General features: G+C 37.3%; 1 protein-coding gene and 1 pseudogene across 1 annotated transcript in view; one reads left to right on the forward strand and one right to left on the reverse strand.

Annotated features, from left to right (window-relative positions):
• ADGRV1 (adhesion G protein-coupled receptor V1) overlaps positions 1-13,354 on the forward strand; it is a 556,689-nt gene that overhangs the window by 314,322 nt on the left and 229,013 nt on the right. The gene's annotated exons all lie outside the window — the stretch shown is intronic.
• LOC118017080 overlaps positions 2,816-13,354 on the reverse strand; it is a 34,273-nt pseudogene continuing 23,734 nt past the window's right edge.

A 13,354-nucleotide genomic window follows, 5' to 3' on the forward strand; every position in this document is an offset into this window, starting at 1 on the left:
TCTTTCTTTCTTTCTTTCTTTCTTTCTTTCTTTCTTTCTTTCTTTCTGTCTGTCTTTCTTTCTAATTGAAGTGTAGTTGGCACACAATGTTACACTCGTTTCAGGTGTGTTTTCTCCTTTCTCATCTAACCATTTTCACCTTCTATGCTTGGCTTATTTTTGTTAAGTGGTGCAAACATTGAGTAACATGTATTGACGTTGGCACACTTTCACAACCCGCCTGTGGCCTTTCTCCTCATTACCTTATCTGACACTCTTTAAACTGTATTTTTACTATTCTTGCACAACTGATTCTAGTGAAATAGAGAAGCCATCATTTTTAATCCCCTGTCTGCTATTTTTCTCACAGCAGGAGCTGTGGCTACTTCTGGGGTATCATTAGCAAGTTAAATGCTGAATATCACATTTTGGATTGTGGCCTCTTATGAGTCATTTGTCTTTTGAACAAGGTGTGTCCAATGTTGGAAAGAAATCATAGCAAGGTCTACACTGGAGTGCCAGCAAGTTTTTCAAAAGGAGTTGCCACACCCAAACCTAAAGCATTTTTTTCAACAGCTAAGATTAAGAGTAATTAACATTTAATATACCCCCACTTATATGTCCATTAAGTTTCCATGAAAATTAACATTTTAGCCATGCGTGTCAGCACTCATGTTAACTTCTTTATCTTTCAAAGATTTGTCTTTATTAGAATGGTCTTTTCTTAGCAGAGATCTTTGTTTTAGATTGACTGCTTTTCTATAAAGTGTAATCTTGCAAAAAAAAAAAAGTAATCTTGCTCTGTGGAGGCTGATGGTCTAGATGAACTGACGTCAACATTGTGGGCTCTTTACAGGCCTCCATTGTTTATTATGCAGAGGAGGCTCATGTGGGTAGTGAGGAAAAAGAGCTTAATTCTATGACCTTGTACAGATCATTGCTTTCAGTGCTGAAATCTCCTCCCAAGTAAGTATATCTCCTCCTAAGAGTACTTTTTTGTTGATAGTCTATTTCAGTAGGAGGGGGAAATTCCTTGGTAGACCTATTTTCTAAGACTTTACAATATAAAAAGAATTAAAATGTATTTTTTTTGTCATTTGTTAACCTTTTCTGTTTGTGTAAAAGTAGCCATATTTTTTTACTATTATGTAATTTTCTGTGACTATTTTTTGTGCACAAGTTGGGATCTAACATCCTTCTGTGTATTTGAGAAAACCCTATCTAATGTATATAAAGTTAAGCAGAGTTGTTGTAGTATTTATTAATGTTTTTGTATGAAGAGAATTGCCCTAAGTCAAAAAGATAAGTCCTATCATAAGTGCGTACCCACACACTTGATGGGAAGTCTGTGAGGAAAGAGGGGGATGATGGAGAATATTGTCCTTTCTTGCACATAAGCAGCCTTATTCCCTCATTTGAGAGACTTTGTATGCATACTCCAAACTGCGGCAAAATCCTTCATCATTCTGGCTGCTTACTTTAAAATCCAGTCTAGTTGATCAATCTTGTGATTCCTGGAACTGACACATTATTCAAGATTCTTAACCCCAAGGGGAAAGAAGTGTCTCCCATTTTTTTTTTTTTTTGCTCTTGATTCTTTAATTTCATTAATAGATCCTAAGATTGCTTTAGCTATTTTAGCTATTTTTTTATTATGTTATGTTAATCACCATACATTACATCATAGCTATTTGAAATAAATCATAAAGATAGCTTTAGGTATCATACAGTACAAATCATCTTGCACCTTGCCTGTTCTCCCTATGTTAGGTTTTTGAAATGTATGCAAGCTCCTGTGTGCGGTCTGGCTTATGCATCTTACTGGCTGTGTTGTTCTGCTCTGCTTGAATGTACTGTTGCCTGTTTGTTCCTTCCTTTCTTGGTGGACTCTTGGATGATTTCCACTCTTTTGTTCTTCCATACAGTACTTCTGTGACCCCTCCAGTGTAGTGGTTAAAAGACTCAGAACTAGATTGCATGTGTTTGTGGGTCCACCGAGTTATGCGACTTGGCAAGTTATGAACTGCTGTGCCTCAGTTTACTCATCTGTAAAATGCGGTATATTTTCTATAGGGTAGGTATGTTATGAGCATAATAGGGTAAAAGCACAGGAAGGACTTGCAACAGTGCCTGACGCATAGGAAGCATGGTGCAAGCGTTAGCTATTACATGTATTAACACAGTCCTTCTACATGCCTCCTGAAGTGTTTAAGTGTGACACTTTCTCTCTGGTAGATACCTAGAAGGGTAATTTCTGGGCCATAGCAATGGAATATCTTTCTTCAGTTTTACTAAAAAATTGTTAAATATTTCTTTAAAAATATTGTACCAACTTATACCTGTGGTGCATAAGTTCCTTTTTACCTTCTACTTCAAGTCTGTTGTCAGACTTCTAATTTTTTTCAGTCTGACAGGTGACAGAGTAGCTCTCTGTTATTTTAATTTGCATTCCCTGATAAAGAGTAAAGTTGAAAATCTTTTCTAATTGGCCTTTCTGGGCATTGCCATTAATATTCTTTGCTTAAAACAAAATATATAATACTGTATTCAAGCATATGAAATTAAAATATAAGGAAACTCACTTTTTACCTCTAGGAGGAAGGGGCAGAAGAATAGGACTTAGCTGCATCTGTAACATTTTATTTCTTTATTTTTTTTCACACTGATCCAGATTTTATTTAAACATTAGTGAACAATAATGTAAAGACATTGATATGTAAATTTCTAAAATGCTGCATCTTAAATTTAGTTAGCCAAAGACCACATTTAGCTATGAGTTTAGTCCTCCACATAGAAACAAGATACTAAACTGTAAAAAAAAAAAAAAAAAGCTTCCTACTGTTTGAAAATCTCAGTTTATTAAGTAGATTGTAAAAATGCATAGGTCTTTAATAAGAGAATTGGCTGTACAAGAGTACTCCCCTTCCATAGTATTCCTTTTTACTTCATATGCGAGTTATTGCTTCTGCTGTAGGATTGAACTCTTACAGCACTAAAAGGCAACTGTTTAGGGAAGAGGCAGAAAAAGGAAAAGGGAATGTATGAAAGGCAGTATTTCCTTTAGGTACAAAAAGCATAATAGTGTTTTAGGAAGACAAGATAAAAGTTACTCAAGGCTGGCTTGGTTCTCACTGAATAAAAACAATGGGCTAAATACTGAGCTCCTCTGTGTCAGTCTAATAATCAGTGCCTTGGTCGCCCTATTGATAATCTCTCGGGTAGTCATCTTGGTACTTTCCATGATATTCATCTGGGTGTTCTGCCTGATAATCACTATCACTAATTTCAGACCCATTTGCTCCTTTTCCTTGGCTTCCATTGTGAATGACAGGTTCTGTGGGAGCGGCGCAGTATTTGGGATCATATACTTGCCCCCCAAAGCCCAAACACACTCATTCCTTTCTGGGAAGCAACTTTGTTGGTTCCCATCTGTAGAGAAATTGTTGAATTGTCTGCTGGTTGTAAGGTCAGCTTCTGATCATAGATATCTCTTCTGGAACCTGGTGCTAACATCCCCGCCTGGCTGGCTCCTTTGTTGGTGCCCAGATGCAGACTAATTGTGGTCTGCTCTAAAGGTTTGTCAGTTTGCATTTGGGGATCATAAAGCTGCCTCCGGGTCCCATACTGTCCTACCTGCCTGGCTGGCGCATTTGTTGCAAACCATTTACACGTTGGCCAGCTTTTAATTTTCCTTCTTCAAAACGTTCTTGTTTGTTTTCTGGCATACGTAACCCTAATGTCGTATGGAATCCTTTTGTTTTAGCCAGATCTGCCAGAGCCAACTGTGTAGTCTGAACCTGGGTCGTGTTTCCATTCTCAAAAAGGTCATTTGCTTCAAATTTGTCCTATTTGCTTCAAATATGTCCTATGGCTTCATAAGCCTGAGTAGCATTAATAAAGTTGCCAATATTCTCCAACTGAGGCCAGTTTAACAAGAACTCATTAACCTTCCCTGAGCCCTGGCTGTAGTTTATGAGCTCGCAGAAGATGATGCCATCTTTGAAGCCCAGCAGAAAGTTGATGCCAGTGTGAATGCTTGTCACCTCTTCTGTCTAATTTCGAAGATCTTCCCCTGCCTGATGATCATACGTGGAAGCGATCTTGTTCTTGATCTCCGCTAAGAGACTGTAATAAAGGCCCTTGTTGAAGAGGGTTATAGTGGTTCGGGTGGTGGGAAGAGGCTGCGCTCAGGTCTGGGGGTTTCTCTAACTCGGCTTCCCTACTCTTGGCCCTGAGGAGTGGCCACACCGCGAGATGCCCAGAGCTCGCTCCCCTGGGCGGCACAGGAGATGCTCTGACCTGTAATATTTTATTTGTTTAAGCACCAAAAATTTGAAGAAAATTTGAAAAATGTTATTATATCTGGGTGATGAGGAGCTGGTGATATTTTATATTCTTCTCATTTTCATAATGTTTTCAATATTTCATAATTTAAAAAAATCAATTTGGGTTTCATTATCAAGCCAGGGAATCATGTTTGGAATTCAGCAATTAAAAAGTGATAACAATATTTTAAATATCATTGATTAATAAAATTAAATTAGTATGTATGTGTTACTAAAAGAAAACCAAATACTTTCAGTAACATTTTAATCTTAAAAGTGTAAATAGAATTAATATAATGATAGCATTTCATTTATTTTAAAAATATAGAAAATAGGGGTACCTGGGTGGCTCAGCCTGTTAAGAGTCTGCCTTTGGCTCAGGTCATGATCCCTGGATCCAGGGATTGAGCCCCACGTCAGGCTCCCTGCTCTGCGGGAAGCCTGCTTCTCCCTCTCCCTCTGGCCCTCCTCCTGCTTGTGCTCTCTCTCTCTCTCTCTCTATCAAGTAAATAAATAAAAATATTTAATAAAAAATATTTTTAAAAATATATGGAAAGTATATTTGGAGAGAAAATTCTCCAGCTTCCTGACAATAGAGGATGATTGTGGCATGATAAAATAATAAAATACCCTACAGAATATTGTATTTTAAATGTTTTACTGAATATGTTACCAAAATTAATGATGTCCATAAAATTTTACTTAGATATTGTATGAAAGTACCATTTTTCTTAATCTTAGAATAATTTCTGTTGTTTTTCTTTTTTTTAAGATTTTATTTATTTGACAGAGAGATAGAGCACAAGTAGGCAGAGCGGCAGGCAGAGGCAGAAGGAGAAGCAGGCTCCCCACTGAGCAGAGAGCCCAACGCTGGGCCTATCCCAGGACCCCGGAATTATGACCTAAGCTGAAGGCAGATGCTCAACTGACTGAGCCACCCGGGGGCCCCAGAATGATTTCTATTTTAGATATCATTAAAATAGGTTAAATGTGATGTTATTGTCAATGTAAGGAGGCAAATGACATAAACCCATCTGCTATCATTGTTTATCTATGTATATATATTTTTAATTTGGCATGCAGTGCTATCTTTGTAATAATTACTTAATTTAATTAATGTGGAAACTTTGATTTTAACATGGGTAAGTGACATATATGATTACATCACCTTGATAGTTTTTTTAATCTATGTTGAAAAGTTATGTGTTCAGAGCAAAAAATGCAACTTAAATTTTACCCATTAGGATTTAAAGGCTAAAGGGTCAATTTTCCTGGACAGTGTTGACTAGAACTCTAAATGAACTTTTGAGGAAAGTATCAGGTAATCTTTTGTGGCCTTAAAAAATCATTATAGATTTGTTCAATTCCTGTGCTTTGAAGTTCCCACTATTCTCAATACTATAAGACTACATGTGAACATGAAATCACCTGTCTTCATATTTTTCAACATGTTTCCCATAATGAATTTCTCTTATTTTAAGAAGATGTTTTGATTTGATTATACTAGTACTCTGAATCAGATTTTCCAACACAGATTATAATAGCTTATAAAATGCTTCAGTGATATAAGGATAGAATAATATATAATAAAACTACCAATCTCTTAATTTTCTAGATCCCAAAGTAACAAAGTCTAATAACTTTCAGACCTGGAAATTTGAAAATTAGGTAAATTGTGGATATAGTGGGCAGGTATTTAAAAACAGCTGTATTAGGGCACCTGGGTGGCTCAATATGTTAAGTGTCTAACTCTTGGGTTCAGCTCAAGTCATGATCTCATGGGTCCTCACTCAATGGGGCATTTGCTTGAAGATATTCTCCCTCTGCCCCTCCCCCACCACTGTCTTAAATAAATAACTAAATCTTTACAAAAATTTTAAAAATTAAAAAAAGGAAAAACAGCTATATTGAACATTTTTGAAAAATGAAGTATACACATTTAAAGTGTACAATTTGTTAAGTTTTGACGTATATATATGTATATACCTATAAAATCATCAATACAGTTAAGACTGTGAATACAGTCAAGATTGTGACATACCCATCACCCCCCAAAATTTCCTCTGACCTCTTGGTAATTCTTCACCCCACTCTTTCATTTCCAGCCAACCACTGATCTATTTCCTGTCACAAAATATGAGTTTGTATTTTCTAGACTTTTACATATATTTTTTTGTGTGTTAACACTATTCATTAATACTGCACAGGTAAGGGGCACCTGGGTGGCTCAGTTGGTTAAGCGTCTGCCTTCGGCTCAGGTCATGATCTAAGGGTCCTGGGATTGAGCCCCGCATTGTGCTCAACAGGGAGCCTGCTTCTCCCTCTCCCTCTGCTGCTCCCCCTGCTTGTGCTCTCTCTCTCTCTCAAATAAATAAATAAATATAATCTTTAAAGAAAAAAATACTGCACAGGTAAATTCCAAACCAGGATATATAAGTATTAGATACTTTTATAAATAATTTTTACATACTCATTCATTCCTTAAGAAATGTCTAAAATACAGCTTATTTCTAACTATAATCTTCAATCAAAACTTATCCAGTTGATTTTGGCTTTTGGCCAAGGTGGATGAGAAGGCAGATAAGTTGCAATAGTGTGTATATTAGTTACCTATTGCTACATAACAAATTATACCAAAACTTAGCAGTTTAAATGACAGACATTTAATTCTGAAGGTCAGAAATCCAGGAGTAGCTTTGTTGGGTGATTTTGGCCGAGGCTGTTTCATGATGTTGCAGTCACACTATTGGTGAGGGCTGCAGTTATCCAAATGCTTGACTTCACCAGAAATTCCCTTCCCAAGATGGCTTACTCATCTGCCCATTGGCCAAAGGCCAAATTCCTCACTGCCTACTCCTGCAGTTAGAAGGCATCAGACCCTCATATTCTGGACATTTTATAGGATTGTTCAACATAATGTTGGGCTTCCTACAGAGAGAATGTTACAAGAGGGAGAATGAGCATGACCAAAATGAAAGCTGAATTATGTTGGAAGTCATATACCATCTCTTCTCCCATATTCTACTGGTCACCCAGAACACCCCTGGTTCACTATGGGAGGGGACTACACACTTGATTCACTGTAGGAGCTGGATGTCATTGAGGCCTTCTTGAAGGCTAGGTACCACAATATGTTTAGGCTATTTAAAATCAAACTGTTCAACAAGTTTTAAGACTCATGTAGTCAGCCCATAAACCCATATTAGCCATATCTGTTTGCCTATAATTTACGGGCTGATTACATAACAGTCTTACAATTTATATAAATTAATATAATTATATTAAAATAATAATTTTAGGGGCACCTGGGTGGCTCAGTTGGTTAAGCGACTGCCTTCAGCTCAGGTCATGATCCTGGCGTCCCAGGATTGAGTCCCGCATCGGGCTCCCTGCTCGGCGGGGAGTCTGCTTCTCCCTCTGACCCTCCTCCCTCTCATGCTCTCTGTCTCTCATTGTCTCTCTCACAAATAAATAAATAAAATCATAAAAAATAATAATAATAATAATTTTAAAAGCACGTATTTAACGTTAACACTTCATTACCAGCGTTTGAAAGTAACAATACTGCATTTCTTTTAAATGTCCTCTGTGTTGGGGTGCCTGGCTGGCTCAGCCGGTAAAGCATGTGACTCTTGATCTTGGGGTGGTGGGTTTGAGCTCCATGTTGGGGATAAAGATTACTTAAAAATAAAATCTGTGATAAATAAATAAATATTCTCTATATTTTAAGAACTTTTTGTTAAATCTAGTAGATATCATCCCTCTGTGTTTTTTTTAGTATGTAAGTATTTATGAGAGTTTCAGAACCAAAGAGAACCATCTGTATCAGTTAAATTTTCAGCATGTTATAAAAGAATCTGAATCCATTATATATAGTTTTATTCTCAAGAATTAATAATAAGGGGTGCCTGGGTGGCTCAGTTGGTTAGGCATCCAACCCTTGATTTCGACTCAGAACATGGTCTCAGGGATCGAGCCCCAGTTGGGCTCAGCACTGGGCATGGAGTCTGCTTAAGATTCTCTCTCTCCCTCTGCCCCTCCGCATTGCTCGTGCGCATGCATGTGGTCTCTAAAAAAAAAAAAGAAAGAAAGAATAAGCATTAAATTAAGAAAGATTCACTAATTCAGTATTTATTTTTCACAAGTTCTACTGTAACAAAAAGTTGTTCATATGAAGATTGTGATTGTATTATTCACACTTTTCAATGCATTTCCAGTATTTTAGGTGTAGATACATTTTTAAAATTCTTCACCAGTGTTGCTTTGAAAACTGGTATGGGGAGACATAAAGAGAAGGATCTGAATGTAAAAATAAATCCCACTTAGAAATTCAGCATACTTTTAAAAGATTATCTAAAGCTAAATTATAGCTTATACTTAAACTCTAATAAAGACTCAAAATATTAATAGATATTCTCCTATATTACCAGGAATACCAAAATAAGCCCCCAGTACAAACAATGAAAACTAAATTGAGCACAGCATCAAAAATCTGGCAGTAAAATCACTTTGCCCCACCCTGTAGCACATGCTGTTCTCAAGGAAGAAGCAATACGTTCTAAAGCTTAAGGTTTGGCAAAGGTTCTCATCGTTCTCAGACCTCTTTCAGACTCCCAGATCTGTATTCAATTTCATTATTCTTTTCATACTCCTGCCTGCCCCATCTGCTCTTGCTGATCACTTTATAAAACATCAGGAATACCTGCACAAGTTGATGTAATTTTAACTGCACCCCAAACACCCCAGGATATAAAGTGAGTAGGTGAAACTAGCTTGCTTTGCTTAGTGAGTTGAAGACTTACTGAGGGTAGTGGGGAGCACTGTATGTTGGCTGGCTGACAAAACTGAGTAGACTAATAAGCTTTGACTGTTCTGTTTCCAAGATAACTCTTTATTTCCCCAATATTTCATGACTTTGTTAAGAGTGCATCAGTCACTGACGGTGCAGGGCGCGTTGGCTTCTCAGATTCCATCGGGCTCCCTGAGTGTAACCGGCATAGCACGCAGGCATGGGCATTGCATGGGTATCTAGTCCCAAGAATGAATGTGGAACCTAATTTATTATTTACCTTGAATTTCTTCAAGATAAATTTTCATTAAATTAGGAATATCGGTATTAAGAGGCAAGGTCTTGTTTCCTAAATTTGGTCCTTTAATCAGAGTGCTTTCATTAGATTAATTTTAACCATTCATTACATTAATCAATATTTATTGAATTTCTAATAAAGGCCGAGCAACCATGTTCACAGTGGTGAACAAAAAGGGGCAGGGCTTCTACTCTGGGCATAAATACCTTAACATCTGAGACTGACATAAAGGGGTAAATAAACACACTTCAGGTAGTGGTGAGTGTTTTGGTCAAAATCAGTTGGAGTGATATGCTGTCAGAGAAGGCATCACTGTGGAGATGACATGTGAACTGAGAGGAAATGCAAAAATTGAGGCAGGAACATTTGAGGCAGAGAAAATAGCAAGAGCGAAGGAAGGCCCAGAGGCTAGAACAAGCTTGACATGCTTGAGCAACAGAAAGGACAGGATAGCTATCACTTAGTGCACAAGACAGGAAGTCTTAGAAAATGGGGCCAAGAGGTGGGCAGGGCCTTGGCATAGCATGTCTTTAAAATTTAAAATTTATTTTCTTTTTTCTCAGTTTAGTAAAATGCATAGACCATCTGCCTCTTCGTAACAGAGTAAATTTCAAGTTAAAGGACTAGCTGATGCGAATGTCATTATTTTCGCTACTTAATTTTGAAATAACTTGATTGGCTGATGATGTCTCCTGTTTGGGAAATGTATAAGTAACATGGAGCTTACAGCCAAGATCATGTAAGACATATGTAAGCAAGCAGTTAGGAGTAGCACATCGAGAGGATAGTATCCACACTTTGCTTTAATTGAATACTGCATTTATCTATTAATTTTGTGCAAATAGTTGAATTGGAAGTTGTTTTGTCTATAGATTTGTGCCCTTCACTAGAATGAGATGTGCTAATAGGGGCGCAGATAAGTCCTTGAACCCCAGCTTCTGATATGGTTGACTATCAGTCAAACTAAGTGGATTTACTGTGGTTGAAAATGTAAATTGTTGGACTATATACTTTTTTTTTTTAAGATTTTGTTTGTTTTTGAGAGAGATGAGAGAGAGAGTGAGAGAGAGAACACGCACATGAGTGGGGGGAGGACAGAGGGAGAGTGAGAAGCAGGCTCCCCACTCTCCCAGGACCCCCAGGATCATGACCTGAGCCGAAGGCAGACACTTAACCAACTGAGCCACCCAGGTGCCCCAAGGACTATATACTTTTTTAAACTATCATAAATTAGTTTAAATGCAGTAGATCTGACATTTCTTTCTGAGATATTTCAAAGTCTAAGGAAAGAAATTTATCTCTTTATGTTTCTTGGACTTATAAATTTCACCCAAAGTGATCAAATTTAAAAACAAATAAATCTGATGTTACAGTGAATTACTTGCTGCTACTCAGTGTCTAAGCATTGGGGCTCATTCTTCAGAATTGAGACAAGTGACAACCACTCAATGTATTTGGTTCTTGACTGCTGTGTTTTTATCTTTATGGTTTCAATATATATGTATTAGAAGTGAAACTAACATAGTAAAATAAATATCCCATGTGAGTGAAAAAATAAGCACTGTGATTTCTCAAGAAAAAAACTAAAATATAAACCTTGTCATGAACTTCTTGTTACCACACCAGCACAAAACAGTGTTAAATACTCAAGGAGGGGACTGCCAGGGCTAGATGAAGTGTCCCTTATGGTATAATCTTGTTGGCAAGCTGACCAACACAGGGTGTAGACTATGAAGGCCCAGGAAGCACAAACCTCAAGTTTGGACAAATTATGAAATTTGAGTCTTGCCTTTACAGAATGTTTTCTTTTATATGTATTTGCTTCCAAAATAGCTACTTCTCATTAAGACTCCCTCCTGTTTTGTTGTTTGTACACGTGTTTTAGAAAGGAAAATGTCTTACCTTAGAGCTATAGTATTGAATCCAGAATGCCACTGAGCCAGCAGAAAGTTTTAGCACATTTAATATATATTTTGTATAAATATAAACATTTATAATATAAATTGAAATTTAATTTTGTAAATTAATTTAGTTCGGACAAATGAAAATTAACCTATAGAAGGAAAGACAGCATACAAATATGATTCACTGTCAGTGTTGATACGGAATTCAGGAGATCTGGATCTTATACCCTTACTTGTTATTTGTTAATTTTGTGCCTGTTTGATCAGCTATTAAATGTGCATAATATACTGTTAAGTGTTTGGAATAGTAAAGTGTGGATGTACATATATGTGTATATAATTCACTATACTTTAGAATTAAATTCATTATATGAGGTGTCCATGAAGTACTGCAGGCTTAGCACAGTGCCTCACAAAACATCAGCACTCGATATATTATTAACTCTCCTTAACAGCCAGGTTTTCCCTTTTTTGTACCCCCAAAAGGTAACTTGGACATTTTGCATTCTAGTATCTTAATATTATATCAGGACTGAATTACCTCGAAAATAACTTTTTACCTATGTGCGGTTAGCAATCAGGAAAAGAAAAAGAAGTGGGGCGAGGAGAGAAATACATTTATTTTCCTTTTTTAGGGGATCCCAGATGATGAGAACTTATATGCCTCTCCATTTACTGGCTTTATTCATCTGAACACACAGATATTCCTTCTTTGAGGGCTATTATTTTGTCTCTGAGGCTTCCTTTGGCTTGTGTTTGCTTAGTGAGAGGGTAAGAAACTTTTTCCAACTTGCCTTTCCTTTAGAGAATGTATAGATGGGATGGGGTGCTCATGTAGCTTAACACCATAGGAGAGGGAAGCACAGCTTTGGGGACTTGGTGTGACTTACTAAAGCCTGTAACAGTAGTGATGGATGAGGTCAGAGGGTGGCATGCCCTGTCTACCCAGCCCCTGCTGATCTGAATCTGACTTTCCTGGAGTTGATTGCCTTTGCCTTTGTCCAGTTCCTTCCAGGCCCCAGTAGGATCTTAAAAGTAAGAGAGAGAATTTCAGGTGAACACAATTGCTTGGCAAGTACCCTAAGAAATGCTCTTGTGTAAGTGGGTGCAGCATTACTTTTCCAAGTGCGTCCAGTTCCATTGTCACGTAGGTACATTTATATGCCTTAATCCCTGAAAACACTTCAAAGCATTAATGTGAATTTCAAGTTGATTTCCTTCTGTCAGGTGTGACTATTTGATGCTGAAGATCCTTTGCAGGCAAAGAGAATGGATAACAGGTTCTGTCTAGAACCAGAACTTAAGAGCCTCCAATGACTTTAATCACTGTGCTTGGGCCAGCAAGTGGAGGATCTCAGCGATTCACTTTTGTTGGGTCCTCAGTGGTCATTTCATTGCCTTATGTGCTTAACATATTTTAATTTACCTCCTACTTTCAAGTTGGTCATAGAAATTTTTTTTTAAAGCCTGATAAGCCAGCAGATTCCACAGTTTAATTCCCTTAGTCAGTGTTGAGTCATTACTGTATTCTCACCTTCACAGCAGATGTCATCGCTGGGATTTGGGATTTGCTGAAACACTTTCCTCCAAATCAAAAGTTTCACAACTTCATGTAGGTTAGCATTTTCATTGTGTCTGATTTTTAGCATGCTTGAATAAGTTTAAATGCTGGTAACTGGTTAAAAGTAACTGAACCAAAGGAACTGGGGATGGTATCACAGATTCTTGGAAATTAGTTAGGGTTAAGCCGCTGCCTGTCTTTTTTATGTAAACATAAAGTTCAAGGGTCACACATGACATAGAAAAAAAAAAGTGTTTAGCTTCTGCAAAACTTTTTTTAACTCTTTCTTTAAATAGTTTCCTGATTGTACCCTGTTTGCAAAGTAAACGAAACAGTTGAACTTCCTGGATGCTGGGTTTTAGCAGAAATATATCAGATAGCAAACTTAATGGCAGATGAATCACAGTATTTTTCACCTTCAGTTGAAGATACGCTGCTCTGTCCAAGGTCAATCCCAAGACCTTTGAGATGCTGTTTTCTGGCCTGGAGTTTACTTAA

The sequence above is a fragment of the Mirounga leonina genome, unplaced genomic scaffold (assembly GCF_011800145.1).
Source record: "Mirounga leonina isolate KUSES-001 unplaced genomic scaffold, KU_Mleo_1.0 Mir_168, whole genome shotgun sequence".
NCBI lineage: Eukaryota > Metazoa > Chordata > Mammalia > Carnivora > Phocidae > Mirounga > Mirounga leonina.